The following is an 18,183-nucleotide window of genomic DNA, read 5'->3' as shown; positions in this document are numbered from 1 at the left end:
CAAACAATCCCAGTGATGGACTGATAAGGGGGAGGTAGTAACAAGAAACCAAACACAAACAAAGGGAAGCCAAGACTGCGGACCAAGGCTCAGAGTTTAAGGAAGCTCCATGTAGTACAGCCGGATTCCATGTGGAGGGGGCAGCCAGAAGAGCGAGACTGTGGCGGGAAAGCAGGTAACTCCTGGCCAGAGAAGGGACAGCACTGTGAAATGAGCAGGGGACACTGGTGAGACCACCATCTTCTAAAAAAGACAGCTGCAATGACTGATGTCTGGACAATTTATATGAAATCATCAAACTCACTATCGCCAGTGTGTCAACTATGTGGTATTTCAATGACAGGTCTAGCTGGTGCAAAGACTTAAGAGAACACACACTACAACATTTAGAAAATCAAACTGTCTTAAAAGGATCTCATATAAAAAGAAGTCTCGCTTTTTTCATTTCATTATTTAAAGAAAAATTGCAATCTAAGATAAAATAATGTATTACAATTACTCCTTGGAGAATTCAGAAATAGCCTGAAGTGTCATCTCCTTCACATGCCGCAGAGGGCACGTAATCTACTGCATAGACGACGCCATGGAAAGAATTAAAGAGTTCTTTAAAAATTAACAGCTGCTAGACTATCCAAAGATTCTACTCCTAGGTATATCGAGACAGGACATGATAACTTTGTCTACACAAGAATTCCCATGATTTTATCACAGTCCATCATCCAAATAGTAAATAATGTGTTAAATCGGACCAGTGAAATATTATTCAGCCATAAAAAGGAATAAAGTAGGGCTGCATTCTACAAACATTTCATTTTATTACACTTACTGAAAAGAGCCAATCAACAAAAAGCACATGCGTATGGGGGTCGGGGGACCCAAACAGAAACTGATGTGAAAATACGAGACAACAAAATATACACAAGAAAGCTGTAAACACCATCCGTTCTTGTCTGGGGCAAGAACACTGAGCGTTGGAGACATTATCCGGGGAAACTAAAGGACCTAACTTGCATGTGCAGGAAGAAACAATTTGTCTCAAATCAAATCAGCACATTCATACGATGTCAATCTAATTCCAAAAGGCTTTATGAACTGACTAAACAGATCCGAAACAGCCAATCTCATTACTCCATCTGTCCACAAAGACTCCAAGAGAGGCCATGCTCTGCCCAAAACCAGGTCTCCCTCAGTATAAAGCTCTAGAAGTTAACTTATCGTGCTCTGGAAAAAACAGACAACTGACATCTGGGTAGGAGCCATCACAGGTGACACATGCTGCTCTGTGGGTCCCAGCGCCATTCAGTGTCCTGAAACAATTAGTTATCTATCAACGAAAACAAGGAATTAAAGTTTCACATATGAAGGCAAGGGTCTAATGTTTTACAAATGATACAGAAGAGATAATGAACCCCAAGCTGGGCAGTGGTACAGGCTGAGGCAAGAGGATGGGGAATTAAGGTCATCCTCAGCTACGTGGCAGGTTCAAGGCTAACTTGGGCTCCTCCCAGAGAGAAAGAAAGAGAATGAAATAGAAAGAAAATACAAAAAGACAAGGGAGGCTTCATGAGACACACAAAGAGCCAACTAGAAAAGCGTAAGAAAGTCAGTCTCATTACCATTAAAATCTCCCACCCATTAGAAAGTAAGGCAGCCTAACATAGTACTGTTATCTGTAGTACTGAGGCTGGAACTCACGACCCTGTCCAGGCTGCAAACAGAACAACTGAGCTGTAGGCCCCGCCCACATATAAACACATCATGGCAGAATACAACAACAGTGAACCATGGTGTAAAACAATGTTGGACATCTCATTAGAAAGCACGGAAAAGCAAACTAATACCAACAAAAGATGCTACCTCCTAGAACACACACTGTCTCTCTGTGTATCACTCTCAGCCCTCAGGATGTATCCCCTCCCAGCCCCCCACTCCCCGGGGCCCTTGATGGTGCCAACGGTTAGGTAGCACAACGGTTGCTATACAACAGCTTCTGATATGGTCGACACTTCTCTCTTGGGTATGTATTCTAGTGTCTTACCTGGTGAAAACCCATAAAACCAATGCTGACTCCATCAGTGCTCTAGAACAGCTGCGGTATCTCATGTGTGTCTGCATATGTCAGCACAGATCCAGCTGTCGCGGTGAGTGATGTCTTACAAAGACTCACAGAACTACACTTGGTTCCCAGTTGGTGGCACTGTTTAAGGAAGCTGTGGAACCTTTAGGTGGTGCAGCCTTGCTTCCTGTGTGCACTCTCTCTCCTGTTTCCTGTGTATAGACAAAAGATCTGCCAGCTTCCTGCTCCTGCCACCGGCTATGTCTTCCCTTGCCACAATGGACTCTGACCTTGGAAACCACCGAAAGCCAAAATAAACTCTTTCTGAGATCATGCTGATCATGGTCTTGGTCTTCTATCAACAGGAAAGGAACGTACACCAAACCAAAATGAAACAGGCAAACAAAAGCACCCACGATCAACCAACAAAGAAATGAATAAATTCACACAACATACTATTATCCAGCAAGGAAAATAAATGGACCATAAATACAGCAGTATAAATGATTTCCAAAAACCTACAATGAATTCAAAAGAACAAGTCTCGGGAGACTACGTTCAAAATACTATGATTTCACAAGATGTAACAAAAAACATCAAATTAACTAACATAGAATGTAAGGAGGGAGGAGCAGCACTGTTAAGAACGACACAAGTGACGAACATAAAATTCGGAAGTGGGTCCAGGGTTGCAAATGGTGAGAATCAAGCTGTGTGAGTAAGGATGGGCGCTGGTTGATAGAGGGATCACATTAGTGATGCTCTCTTTGCAGTAGGGGGCAATTCTTGAGATATCATTTCAGTATTGGGTCTCACAATGTAACCCAAAGGGGAGCAGCCTTCACCTGAAGATCTGAAATGCAAAGCTCACATCCTACAACTTCTAAAGTCTCTGCCATGATATCAGAAAGCTTCAGGTTTTAGAACCTTTCAGGGAGTTGGGCAACGAGCCCTGTAAATTTCATGCAAATATTCAAAAATAACAGCAGGAACTCTGAAGTATGAAGCACCTCGGACAGGGGGCACTCAAGTGCAGCCCCATTTACAGTACGTGAGACATAACGAAAACAAATGAGCTGTGTGCTGTGGCCAATGGAACTCTGCTGTGATGAGAAGCAGTCTGGGCACACTTCTCAAAAAAAATGCTCACATATGCATGACAATCTCCAGGAAGTAGATCCCCACCACCTTAATTAACAACAAATAAATAAAACTGAAGGAGTATATTAAAGATGCACACATTCACAAGAATGGGAAAGCAGACTTGCAGGTAAAGGATTACAGCTTGCCTAGGGTCTCAAAAAAAAAAAAAACCCATCCAAAGACCTGCCTGCTGCGGCTCTCAGGAGATGGTGGTGGGAGTCACTCAGTGCTTCAGAGCTTCAGCGTCTTCACAGGCTTCTCTCCCCAGTTGAGGGTAAAAGCCAATAGTCATTGATCTGTCATGATTAGCAAGAGGGTCAGGAGAAAAGCCTAACTCACCCTTCAAAGCAAAATATTTGCCCAACATAGACTTCCTTACATTTGTTATATACTGCTTTTAGCTCAAAAGCGATTAAAATTGTCCAGTGATGAAGCTTCAGAGATGGGGCACATTGCTTAAGAAAACTGCTGTATGGAACCCTAGTATTCTTTAAAAATTTAAATAATGAATCGCCATAATGTTCTAGATCAAGTTTTCTATTTGAATATTTTCACAGTATCTACCATGGGAAAGGCACTTTGAAATGCTCTGAGGTCATGGGCCACACACACTTAAGTTCTTCACGACTGTCCTTGTAGAGTTCAGATGAGTACAGTGCTCTGACTTCCTGAACTAACTCCTCTTCAGAAGAAAGGGAAGCAAAGCAACTCACTCCAAGGTCACATGACCACAGGGCACTGATTCATTCCGATAGCTTTCGTGTGAATTTAACTCTGAGTTGACCAAGAACTGCATTAGTGTTGTGTGGAAAAACTTTTCCTGGGATCACACTATGCACACCTCAGTTGATCTAAACCTCCTCCAGGGAGCTTGACTGCTGTGTCCTCTTCTCCCAGAGACTGAGCCTTCTCTGAAGGTTGTTTCTGTGAAAGAGACTCTTAGCTTTTACTGAGCCTGGGAGGGGGTGACTACAGACGTCCACCTATGGCTAAGAAATAAGATATCATGACCTAGCAGTAGTCACTTGTTCTTGGGAGCGTCACAATGGCTCTGAGTTGAGGCTGGCAACAGCAGTGATCTCTGGGTGGGAACGCAGCTTTATCATCTAGAAGTTCTTGTCTGCTGGGTTCTATAATCTCCCCAGGCGCAGGGTTTTATCCTGGCTTACCATTGTAGCCATGCTCACCTCCTTCTTGAAGATCGGGCCTCAAATTCATGAGAAGGCTATTGATCTTCCCGATGAGAGCTAGGTCATTATTGCACAAGCAGGCACTTCCTGCCTGGCATGTGGTATCTTAGCACGCAGCGTCCATAAGCCAAGCAGGAATGTTGGTGACAGTATTCTACTAGCAGACGGCATGGCTGCTTCTAGCGCTATAAAAGCCAGCTACCAAGGTGGGAGTTTCGGGTTCAGTCCCAGTTTCGTTTCTTTGTGTCCTGGAGTCAGAGCATGCGTGTGTAGAGTCTTTAGTAATAGGGCTCACAGTCTAGTTTTGGCATACAACCAACAGCAGTAACAATATCCTTTCCAGTTAGGGGTGGGGGTGGGGAGTCAGGGGCTTCCCTCACCAACTGACAGGAGGTATCGCACATGGCCAGAGGTTTTCATTCAGTAACCATATGTCTTCTGGGAGTGTCCTTTTCCATCCATGTCAAAGCATCTTTTGCATTTTGTTTTTCAATTAGCCCAGCCCCAGTAGGACGGGAAGGAAGGTGGACACACCATCTCACCTAGCTGTCTCTCCAGTGGCTTTCCCTGTCTGCGAAACACTCAGTTTCACTTTATGTCATCTATAGAAGACCCATTTCTAGACAATGGTCCAGACAAGGCAACAGACTGAACCGCCATCCCGTAACAAATAAGGGATTACAAGAAAACCACGGTGAAGCTCTCCAGTCTGCTGGGCAGGGCCGGGTGACCCCAGAGACTCACAACTAAGCTGATCCTAAAGTGGAATGTAGCAAAGACACAGGTAGCACAGAAAGGTCCCATCCATCTGTATTGGTTGCTTCCTCCACAGATCAAAGTGTGTACAAAGCATGTAGGAGGTGTTTTCTTCGCTCCCTCTAACTCTCCACCATTCTCTCTGAGCCATTATGTTTCCATATCCCACAGCTCATCCATGGAGCACCACCCCTACATTTATACATGCTTCATGAGCCTCAAGAGTCTGACTTTAATTTGCTTAGACCTACTCATGGCCAAGGGGGAACATGCTCGGCTCTCCCCTGCCGCACCTGCTGGCTCCCTGGGTCCCAGTGGCCCTGGGCTGGCACATGGGGTGTAGCTGATGCTATTACTTTCCATTCAACACCCTTGGCTGGTGAGGGATCTTCTGGCTGGGCAAACTATCTCCACTGTGGCACAGCTTCTTGGTGGAGGGAAATGTAGCCCCGTAACTCTGGGGGTGGGGGTGATAGGTACCTACTCCTGGGACAGGCTTAATCACTTTCACCCATATTGTTCTCCGAACTGTTCCTTAGGCTTTCAAGTCTTCCAGCAGCTCTTAAGAACACAATTTGGCTTTCTCTCAATTGTTTCCTTAGGAAGTCCAGCTCTACGAAAAATCTTGTCCCATCTGTCTTCCAGTAACCCAAACAGATGCCTTTCTCTGTTTTACCTTTTGCTTATCTCTTCTGAGACCGCACGACTCTCCCCTTCGCAACTCTCTTTGCCTGCTGGTCTAAGCTGCTGAGACCAGCCAAGGCCTTTGCTACATTATAAAGAGCGTGCTCCACCAAAGACCCAGCAGAGCCATTGCAGCTCCATCCCAGACTCCAGGTCCGTGCAGGATCCGCCTTTTCTTTAACGTCTCTGTGACCGCAGTACTATCTGGCCCAGTGGACCAGGGTTCAAACACAGCTTCTCTTGTTCCTGGTTCCCTTTAGCATCCCCCACTATAGTTCCCCAGCCACTGCCATTTGTGGAGACCTCAGGGGGAAATAAGCAACTGTCCCTAATGCATTTAATACGGCAGGCCATCAGGAACGGATTTCACCCATGTGATCTCAGGTTATGAGTCTTTGTCTTAAGAAAGGATGGCTGGTATACATCACCCAGTTTTTCTGCATCCACAGAATGACCTCATCCACTCCCGCATCCCACAGACTCACAAGTCAGGCTGTGACAGCTTTTATTGCCTAAGTCTTTTCCAATTCCAGCAGTTCAAGTGTTGAATATTTCCTAGTCACCCCAGTTTCTTGTATGGGGCCATTGTAAAGGCCAGTTTCTGTACACCGCACCGCAGATTTCCCATCTTTTTCTACTTAAGGATAGACTTGGGGGTATCGTCTACTGCTGTGACCGCCTCTCATCCTCTTGCTTGTCTAAGGTACTTGTCAAACCGGAGGCCAACACAAAGACTCTCCCTTGCTCATTGCAACTGCTCCTTTACACAATCAAGTTCCAGCACGGTCACCGTCCTGTCCACTGATGAACTTCAGCTGCACACAACAGTGGCCAGGCCACCTCTGCCGCTGTGTGTTGACAGCCCCCACCTCTGTGGGTTACGCTTAAAGACATCAAAATGTCCTCCAAACCCTTAACCATATTCATACGGTGGACCCCACTCACCTAGTAGGCACGCTATGCCATGCCACATAGATAAAGACTGATGCCCTGGATTCCTCCCAAAGACACTCCTAATCGTGATGGCTCAGCCTTACTTACAGATCTCACTATACATAGCAAGAATCATGCAGCCCCTGTCGTAGATAGTATAATGGCACATTAACACACACCACTAGGTAAAAGAACTGTGTTGGAATTTCCTCCGTGGATGCTCTCGCCCCAGGCTGCATGGACTTGCTTGCCTTGGCTGCATGCCTTGCTACCCCAGTAGCCAGGATCCACTCCTTCCCAACGTATCTGTGGACCTGCCATGTCCCCGTTCTGGCACTAATTATGTTGTGTAACAAAACTAGTGACACTCAGTCACCTCATCCCAGATCGGACACCGCCACGGCTCGACCTGGTGAACAATAACTCCTATTGGAGCTACAGGAGTGAGGGTGAGGGGTTCCTTAAAGAAAAAGAAACGACTCAAAACCAGCTGCTTTCCGTCTTTGAGCCAACCCAGCATGGACGGCAGCTCACAAACGCTGTGGAGCACACTGCAGACTGCGGGCAGCCAAACAGGGTTCCACCCTTTCCAGGTGCCTCTTGGGCTTTTCCCGTGCCAGGGCGTCTTGACAGTCAAAAGCCGAAGAATACCACAAAGTCACACCACAAAACTAACCTCACACAAGAGAGAACAGAATGGTGGCTGCCTCTGAGGGGGAGGAGAGACGGGGATGCAGGGGAGGCCTTTACACATTTTGGAGCACGAGCCTGGTAGGAAAGTATCCTACTATGAAAACAATTGTTTAGTCATTAACCTGAGTGTGTGTAGAGGGGTGAGGAGTGCGTGTGTGTGTGGGGGGGTTAAGTTCCAAGTCTCAGAGCTTCAGCCTGTCTGAGGGACTCTCAGCTTTTATTGCTTACCAGGGCAGGGAGAGGTCCAGTGAATCTGGTCAGTTTTAGAGACTTCCTGAAGCTATTCGAGTTGTTTACCTGCCTGAGAACCTCCCCTGTAAAATGGAATGTTGGGAAAGATTATCTTCATACAGTTTGGAAGGCCGAGTGCCTCACATTACTGAGAAAAAGGATGTTTAAAAACAAAAGAAAACAACTAAAAACAAAACCATTCTATTTGTCCTGAGACGTACTGCTTATTAAAAACTACCACGGCTATTATAAAGTTTATGCCTTCAAACCTTGAAGCACTGATTTAAATAAATACATTTAATATGTAAATTTTAAAAATAGAAAAAAAAAAGGCCCTTAAATCTACATTCAGCATCCGAATCCTTCACTCTAAAGTTACTCCCAAGTTTCTATTTGTTTAACTCAGAACATCGCTCCCTTTTATTTTGGATTATTATGTTGGATTATTTTGTAAATGTGTACCGTAGATTTATCTATGGTTTACAATGCTGTGAAAATGATCCGGTAAGTATCAGGTCACTGTGCTGTTGCAGTGACTAAGAGCTTCCTTTCCCTCCCACCCGTATGCCGAGTGACTCCCCCTCACTCCCCCAGAGCAGCCATACGTCTCCTGGCGGCAGTACTCCCACCCCAAGGTGCACTATCTCCAACTTCCAGCTCTCAGCCTCTGACAGCTGAGGCCTTCGGGAGCACAGCCTAAACTTGCCCTTGTATTCCTCCAGGTCTTCCCTGCCGCATTCTCGGTTCCCATTTCTATCTAGCACTGAAGAAGGCACCACAATGTTCAACAGCTCTGCCTGTCTCACTGACGGGCACGCTCTGGGACTACAGCAAAGCCTTCAGCTTTTCAGTTCTCTACCCACAAGGCACAAAGGAACAACTAGAAAAGAGTGTCGCTGCCTAAACACGATGGCATTTTGTGATCACACAAGACAGATACCAGAAATCCACGAAACTGCTGTCTCCACGAATGGGAACACTGGTGGTATCCCTCCCTGACTAGACGGCCAAAATCAGGCAAATTCTCTCTTCAATTAAGTTCAGCTACATCAAGCTATCAATGATTGACAAATAACATTTTCTCTGATCATAAGGGTCACAGCAGGAGAGGTTAATGAGACTTTGCCCCTTGAGTTTACTGGGAATTGTTTTCTCTCTAGAATAACAAGCAAACAGCACAGGCAAACGGCCATGTTGCAACCCGGATGAGTTACAGCGCTGCAACACCAACATGGCAGGACACCAAGAGGGAAAGCTCCGGGATCCATCCCTGGAACCAAGTGCCCACTGTTCAAACTCTCCATGCATGTATGGGGTGAGCTTTTCTTAATTAGCTTTTGTTAGGATGTGTGCTTATAGAACATGACCCACGAAGAAAGAAAACGAGACATTTTAACATGAATCCATTTTCTCCTGGCAATGTTTTAAAGTCCCCATGATAAATTAGAAAATGGGGCCAACCATAGTGACACATGCTTTTTTTCATCCCAGCCCTCAGGAGGCAGAGGCAGGTAGATGTCTGTGAGTCATGCCAGCAAGTGTCTGGCCGGACAAGGATATATAGAGAGACCATGCACCAAAAAATAAAATGCCAACAAACAAGAACAGAAAACATATGACCAGAGCAGAGGCCGCCCAAATGTACTATTTAACTACTTCGACTGTAAGATCATGCTCTAATCCCCACATGCTTATAACACTCTTCACAACAGTAAATGCTTATCCAAAGTAGAGAGGGGGCAGGGAGAGCTGTGTAAGAACATAGGAGGAAAGGTTCAAGGCCAAACACACTAAGGTGATAATGAATTAAGGAAAACCAGAAGAGGTAACTATGTTCTTCATGAGTGTGCACACTCTTCAGAATGCAGGCACTGCCATTCGCTACTCATGCCACCCTTCATCCCAAGGAAATCCTAGACTGGAGATGTAGTGGGGGGTGGAGGGTACACATGCAGGGAGGGAGAGTGAATGTCCATTGGAGTCAAAAAGCCCTTTGACTGTTAATTTAAAAGCAAACCTTCACAAAGCCCAAACTATTTGTTTAAACTAAGAACTTAAGGTCTCAGAACCATAACGCTACAATGTAAAAAAACAAACGAAAAAATTACAAATTGTATAATTCTTATAATAGCAAAAGAACCTACTCCTGGCATAACTGGATCAAAATAGGCAACCTTACAAAGTTTTGCTATAGGCTCAATTTAACTCTATATTAATGGTATCTATCATTTAGACCATGACTGCTTATCAGTATTAGGTCTAATTTTTAGAAGATAATTGATTACGCCTTATAACTAATTGATTATATTTTGTGCATTTTTGTGTGTATATGTTCAGGAGGGCACACAAAGGGAGGTTAGACGAGTTTGTTCTCTCCGTTCATCATGTGGATCTAGAGATGGAACTCGGGTCATTAGCCTTGGTGGCAATTGCATTTACCTGCTGAGTCATCTTGCTGGCCCATGACTAGCATTGAAAAATATATTTGGCTAACGATGGTGCAGAGAAAAATATATAAGGCCAATACTTAACGGAGATGTTTCCAGCAATATTTTCTCATCAGAGTCTCTGGAAGCAGACAAATGGTCAGAGATAATTCTCTACTGCAGCTTAAACACAACCACTGAATCTGTTTTTAAACAGCAGGCTGAGGAAGCCAGGGGTAGCCAGCCAGTAAAGAGCCTCGGTGACCTGTGTCAGCTCCTGGCCCTAGGTTACTGCCCTGTTTTGAGTTCCTGTCTTGATGATGTGGAAACTTAAGCCAAACCATCCCTTTCCTCTCCAAGTTGTTTAGGTCATTGTGTTTCATCAAAGCAATACTAACCCTAGCCATGACAGGAACAGCCACAATTATTGCCAGTCGTGCTAAGTCAAACACTGACTCATTTAACTGTAAATGGATAGTAACCAAGGGTAAGGACAAGGCTCGGTAAAGTTGGGTAACTTGTAGGTAAGAGGTGGAGCTGGGGTTTGAATATGAACCAGTTTGGTTTTGTAATGCGAGTCACAGACACCACAGACTCCATATTATCTCACCAAAACTGCCTGGGTCAGCCAGTTCCCATTCATTCATTCACTCAGACGGATAACCTATTGAAAAACCATGCATTGGGTGCCTTCAACTGTGCCACAGACACAAACAGACATATATCCCAGTCCTTTACCACCCAGACAGACACCATGAATAAGAAAACATTATTAGGTATTTTGGCCTCTGACAAATCTCAGCTGCAAACTTAACAAATGCATTGGTTCTGTTATAACCCTGGATTTTCCTCACTGGAAGAAAGCTGGTTAAAACACTTTGCAGGAAAAGCTCCAAAACTTTTTTTTTAAGTATAAAAGGAAGAAAGGAAGAAAGGAAGGAAGGAAAGAAGGAAGAAAGAAAAGAAGGAAGGAAGGAAGGAAGGAAGGAAGAAAGGAAGAAAGAAAGAAAGAAAGAAAGAAAGAAAGAAAGAAAGAAAGAAAGAAAGAAAGGCAAGAACATCCAAAAATAAAAACCCATGTTGATATTTTAAAATAAATCATGACCCAGTAAGACTGACAGGGCCTTTCGTGTTGTTGGCGTGAGTGAAAATTACAAACATAAGAACACAGACAGTAGTTAAGGATATGTGTTTGGAAACAGCTCCATGTGTGGTGAGCCAACTTCCAAACTCTCCTTTTACAGGAGGGAAAGACTTCTATTAACCTGGATATGTCAAAAGGAATCACTTTGAAAACCCACAGCCCGCCATGAGGAAAAACAAAGCCAGGTGAGATTTTACTAATTATTTACCTAAAAACTACTTCCTGGGAGGAAAAATGAAAATCATTGTTTCCAATACACTGCTTTGTGTTACAGCCGAAAGTCACGAAATGGTCATTGCCAGCCCTGTGCCACCTGGACATCTGCAAGAATGAAATGGGGACTGCTTTACACACTGCACACACAAAGGCAAGAGGCACAGGACAGCGGAGGAATCGGGAACTGTCAGCAGCTGCCAGACCCTTACACATTCAAATTTAAGTAGAAGTAACAAGCACAGAGCCTACGGAGTTGGAACAACTCTTAAACGTCCAAGAAGAGAAAGAGAACCTGGTGATTGGTGGAAAGACAGGTCCTGATTTAGGACACCCAACTGAGTCACCACCATCATATACAATGTCAAATACCCATACGCGGTCTGCTGCACTTTCTCTCTAACAGGACACTGAGGGCCACACACTATCTCCTTGTTCATTTCCCTCAATATTCCAGTGATGTATACTGTAGCCTCAGGTTGTAAACTATAGAAGGGGCCAATGAAGAGTATTCACGGAGCACTTTGGGCTTAGATGTAATTCTTAGAACCTTTAGGGTTGCATTTGACATGCAACAAAATTAAATGTTGCCCTGATGTTCTGACCCCACACAGTTGGTTACTCCACATATCTACACAGGTGGTGACCCCAAATGTCTACACAGGTGGTGACCCCACGTGTCTACACAGGTGGTGACCCCATGTGTCTACACAGGTGGTGAACCCATGTGTCTACACAGGTGGTGAACCCACGTGTCTACACAAGTGATGAACATCTACATAGGTAAAGGAAAATACTGTTGATGTGCATCCACTCATGTATAAAGGTTTAGACAAATCGGATGGAAAATACTTAATGGGGGAGTCTATTTCCTGAGAATATACAGATTGTCCTAAGCTCAATATAGTTTAGAGAGTAATGACATTATTATTATTATATAAATATTATATAAATATTGATGATGATATAATAACAATAATAATAATATGATATTATACTCCAACTTTACCATATATAGATATTTACATAAGATTTGTCTTGTATTTGGGTATATTCTAGAGTTGATTTAAGATATAGTCAGAATGAAGTGGGTTCTGTGTAGATGCTAGAGCACTTCATAAGAAATGTGAATCTGTGTCCAGAACAATTCAGTGTTAGCTTCCTGTGGATTCATAGATCAACTATGGTCTAAAAACAGTAGCTGGAAAAGTCTAGGTAGGCATAAGGACACGTGGCTGTGAAGAAGATGATGATCTCTCAGTCCAGCTCCAGAAGCTGAAGGGCGCCTTTGTCCAGCGTGTCCACTTTGTATATGTTACCTGCCCACTACTCAGGATCCCGCTTTTATCAGGGTCATTGTCATACATCACATTCTTTACTTAATAATGGTCCTCTGAGTGTCAAATAAACATAAAGAACTTAGTGAAAAAACAAAAATGTTCTTTACTTAGTAAGAAAAACCCACGTTGAGGTTGCTGCAATGGTGGTAGGGTTGCAACACCTCATACTACAAAAGTCATACTTAGAAGCAAGGGTGCTTAAGTAAGAGAGAAAAGGCACTGAACCAGTGACTGTACAGGGGGAAGCCAGAACACAGAAATCAAAACCAGTTGTCAGTGATCCACTGGGGCTTGGGACAAATCCACTACAGAAAGGGGGAATCGAATTTGTTCTAGACGATTCTGGTACAAAAGTTAAGTTAGCATGAGATCCCCACCTGACATCAAAGTAAGAAAGATGAAGGGAGGCTGTGGGACGAACGGCTAAAGGGGTAAGGAAGGGACGTGCACACCAGATGGCATTTCAGTCATACGTGACTTTCAACAAGTGCCAGAAGGCTGCTTTGCCTGCACAGAGAAAACGGGGCACTCCCGTAGAGCCTGACAACTGAGGCACGCACTTACTCAGGGCTCGCAAGAGGACGTCTCCTTTACAGGAGGACGTTATACTCAGTGAACGAATGTCTATAACCAAGCAGTGATTAAAGGAGCCTTGAATATTGTATCTTCAAAGACACTACTTGAAAACAATTCCTATTCTGATTTTATAAGAGGGGCTGTCCACTTTATACTTCACTTCAAGGTTGAATTTCTCTTCAACAGTGCCATCCAGTTCAAAGCTCATCAAACCCTCCTCTTCTGAGATAACGATACATTTTTCATAAATGGAAATTCATGCCGGCCTTGAAAAGTGAACAATTCTCTTTACTACTACAGAAGAATGCTTCTAGTTTTAAATGTGTAATTATAATAGCTAATTATTATCTTCAGTTAGTAAAAGTGATTCCAAATTCCTTAAAATCCTGATCTTATTTTTTTTTCCCAAAAATACAATAAAAATTCTAAAAAAAATTTTTCAGAGCAAAACCTTTCAGAATGAAGCTTTCTAATATTCTGGGAAACAAAAGAATATTCGCCCCACCCCTGTATTCCTACTGTTTGAGAACTCATTGAGGTATCTGAGAGGACTAGTACTTGCTGCGTCCCATGGATGTGAACAATGGATCTTCACTAGTAAACTCATTAGTCACTGTAAGCTTCGCAGATACACACTAGATTGTTAACTACATTTGTGTATTCACCCGTCATCTCTATCTACTCCAGGCAAGAGAACTAGACGTGTTCTTTAAAGGAGACGCATAAAAGGCAGAAGACGTAGGAAACAGGACATTATGAAGGAAACCTTTTCAGTGAGGTTTGGCAATGAAGTGGTCCCCAAGAAGGCTCATTTACTAATGGCTTGGGGCAGCTCTCAGGCTTACTGAGAAGGAGCTGGGTCAGGAGGGCATTAGGTACATCCATGCAATAAACCTCTGATGAATACACAACTGAATGGGTAACTGGAGGTTGGGCCTAGTTAGAAGAAGTAGGGTGCTACCCCTAAGGCTTCCAAGGGTGTTATCTTATTCCTGTTCCCATTCCCCCAAATCCACCTCCTCCCCCAGCTTGCACCCCGTTCATAAAGATGTCAGAGGTTTTGCCATCACACCCCTGACCACCATAACATACCACACCACGACTCACAACAAGCCAAGTGAGTAGGACTGGCTGGGACAGTCTGGATAGGACAGACTGGGACAAACGTCAAGCTTGTTTATCAACAGATGAAAGTTAAGGACAATAACAGAAGAAAGCATAATAGTCTCATGTCCCTATCACCAGAGGCGTTGACGACCAGCAATTTATTTTAGAAATGGAGCCTCAAGACAAAGGACAACCCATACCTTCAGGATGTGCTTCTCCCAAACGTTAAAATAATGGGTCCTGAGAACAGCTCTGCCACCGCTCACAGTCCACGCCTTCTGAAAGAGAGAGTGGCATGTGTAACTTTGAGTGCATGAAATAATTCCAATAATGTGTCTAAAACTGGAGCATTAACTCTGGACTAAAACAAGCTATCTCAAAGAAGCGACAGGTGAATGTATTTTGAGAGATTCTCATGTAGACATGTTTTGCTTGACTGTGGCTGCTGACTGAATCTGATGAAACCACTTAGGCTATAGAATTATTTAGACGCCATCTTCATGATAACAGTAGACTATCCCTAGCTAGGAAAGAGATGAATTTCTGGGGAAAAAACACATCAGGAATATCTGACATTCATCAAAGAGTTTGAAGCACCTAGCTGCTTCTCTCTCAGTAAGAAAAGAAAGTTAAACTCAGAATTAGAACCACCCTGAGCTCAGAGTGACAGAGAAGGAGAAGCTTGGAGGTGTGTCCAAACTTGTGAAACCACAACTCAACACTGTCCCCTTCTCTCAACTCAAGACCCACACAACAGAGCCTCCCCCATGCCCCTGCTCTTACAAAGAGTTAGGATTTTGTAGCTCTATCCATAAGTATATAACTATCTTGGGACGCAGGTAGCTCAAAGGCTACCGTAGATATGCTTGGCTGATGGATACATTTGGCCAGCAGAGACATGGCCTGCACTGTACAGACATGGGTTTTTAATGGTTATGCTGATCAATGGGCCAACTGTGCAGTCAGCCAATGACAGGGAAGGTAGGATAGACACACCCTGATCTCACTACAGCATCGTTCCACTGGACTCTCCTAGAGTTTACACTGTTGGCCTCTTCAATGTCCAGCCCATAACTTAGGATAAGTTTTCAAGGATCTCAACATTACAAAAAAAGAAAGAAAGAAAAAAAGAAAAAAAAACTCTATAAACCAGAATAAAATGAAGCAGCTAGTTCACCTTTCCTAGGATCTTTCAGTCTCCTTGTACGGATACCAGATTTCTTGGTGTGCCCCCCCCTCCGGTAACCAAGCAGGCTTGTAACACTACATCTCTGGGTAGTGTTCTCTGTGTCTATTTACTGTTGTTCTCATTGTGACTGGGAGTCATTCATTTTTCTTTTATGTTCCCCAAGTATCTGCCATGTGTTGCAGAAGCATCTCGATGACTCTCAGTACATCGCTGTTAAGTAAACATGAGCCTTACATCCCGAGTCAATGGACACCACCTACTCTGAAATATCATGAAAGGAAAAAGAATGGTCCTTAGTTTTCTTTTAATTGCTTCACACACACACAGTCACACTTTCAGTTCCTTCTCTGTACAGCCTCCAGTGCCTACTTCAGTGCTCTGTCTATCCCGCAGACAAAAGGCCTACCCATGTGGTGGGGCTGTCTTTCCAACAGTTGAAAAGTCCTGTATCATCTGCCTGGTGATTGGCACATCACAAGTCTTCCGAGGACATACACTAGTAAACTCAGAGCCACCTCCCATCAGCATCCAAGGTGTTAGCTTAGGTGTGTTTGTCACTGTACCTAGAATTACAACTGAGTGTGATGTCCCAAGGTTTTACATGTAGACAAAAGGCATCTCCTTCAAAGTGTTATTTACTACACAGAAATAATCAAGCAAACTAAATTAACAAAAAGGAAAAAATGAACAAGACATTCAGATAATTAGAAGGGAAAAACATTATGATTTTTCTATTACGACATTTTTTTCATCAGCTTAATAAAAGCATCCCTGTATCATTTAATGTAATAAAATGTAACCTTATTCTGACCTTCCTCATGAGGCAAACAAACCTCTCTACCCAGTAAGGTTCCATCTGCACTACGTACCATGATAAGCAATACTTTAATTGCATTCATTTACATGACTTTGAAACTATTCTGGGCTGAAGTCATGACTGCAAGGTCACAGAACTCAAAAAGTAGAAGGTGCACAATTCACCTAGGAGAAATGATCCACGGAGAAGCGTGGGGAGGCACCTCCTCCATCCTGAGTGAGGAGACACCAAATGCTTAATGCACTCAACAGGTGCACACATCCATGCACGCAAGCATATACTGAGTTTACAATCATATACAAGACCATAAGAATATGTTTGAATAAATCCATCACATACTCTACCTAAAATTGAGGCAAAGAATTATTCCATATATGTTAGCAGCATTGAGAAAAACCAAAACACATAATACAGCTAATACTTTCTACCATCACACAAAGATTCCTGGAAACTAAAAAAAATAATCTATAAAAGTGTGTGTGTGTGTGTGTGTGTGTGTGTGTGTGTATGTGTATGATGTTATATATATATATATATATATATATATATAAATACTACCTCTTTAATGTATATAACAGCCTTTGTTTATAATTGTTTTCCTAATTGACATATATAAAACACAACTCCCTTACCTAAGGGTCAAGAAACATCATGGAGGAAGGGAGCACAAAGACTCTAAGAGCCTGACTGAGAACAGAAAGTCCTCTGTGAGATTGTATCTGGCAAAAGTGACTGGGAGGCTTCACCCACGAATCCTCAACAATATGGCTGCATAAACAAGATCTGGACCATGACAGCGCCAATAAACATGCAAGCATGGGGGGCGGGCTAGGGGATCTTACAGGGCCCAACCCACAGACACAGAATCCAGATAACCACGACAGACAGAGAAGCTAAGAATGAGAGAACAGGAGACATAGTTTTAATAGAGAAGGGGCTCGACAGGTTGCTTTTATAAACCTTTTGCATTTACCGACCTGTTTAATGTTAACTTCTAGAGAAAAACAGGCCATGAATTTGAATGGGGGCAAGTGGGGGTTCCATGGGAGGGGCTGAGAAAGGAAGGGGGAATGGATGTAGTTATATTTTAATTAAGATTTTCTTTCCTCCTTAAAAAAAGCAAAAAGATCTATGAGGCTAAAATTGTAGCTCGGTGGTGGAGTGCTTACATAACATGCACAAGATCTTTCCATCTCCGGTTTAAAAGAAAAAGCCAAGAGTTTCTGTTTCATTTTTAATAAGTGGAACAAGCATATGTTCTACTGACTGTGCTGTGCTCCCAATGTCTCAGGTCCAATCATACCATATCAATAAAAGAAAGGACATACCACAGGTTGAAAGAAATACACTACCATAAATGACAGGGCACAAGGAGCACTCTTCAAAAGGCAAAACATATCAAAATACACTGAAACAACAACCCTATAAATCAGTTCCTCTATCAAAATAAATGCAAGTATTAGGTATCACAACACTTTAATTCACCTAAAGAAAGGACACTCAAGGATGAACTGTGAAATACTAATATATGTATATATTATCAAATATTAGATTATTTTATATCTATATCTATAGATATATATTATATAGCTAATATATCCATTAGATATACTAACGCCAACAAAAGGCATCAAACGCTTGCTCGTTTGGGGTTTAATGCACTATCCCAGGAAATTGTCCCAAAA

The 18,183-nt window shown here is 43.2% G+C and overlaps 1 protein-coding gene across 3 annotated transcripts in view; it reads right to left on the bottom strand.

Moving 5' to 3' along the window:
• Positions 1-14,792, bottom strand: part of Nrip1 (nuclear receptor interacting protein 1) — a 62,667-nt gene extending 47,875 nt beyond the window's left edge. For 2 of the 3 annotated variants that reach the window (XM_032900518.1, XM_032900517.1), the window contains exon 1: positions 14,693-14,792. The gene's annotated coding sequence lies outside the window, so the exon portion shown is untranslated. The remainder of the gene's footprint in view (positions 1-14,692) is intronic. The other variant, XM_032900519.1, reaches the window with a different exon arrangement.
• Between the last annotated feature and the right edge of the window lie 3,391 nt (positions 14,793-18,183).

This window comes from Rattus rattus, chromosome 4 (assembly GCF_011064425.1).
Source record: "Rattus rattus isolate New Zealand chromosome 4, Rrattus_CSIRO_v1, whole genome shotgun sequence".
Lineage (NCBI taxonomy): Eukaryota > Metazoa > Chordata > Mammalia > Rodentia > Muridae > Rattus > Rattus rattus.
The sequence above is the reverse complement of the archived record's forward strand: the minus strand, read 5'-3'. Positions and strand labels throughout refer to the sequence as shown.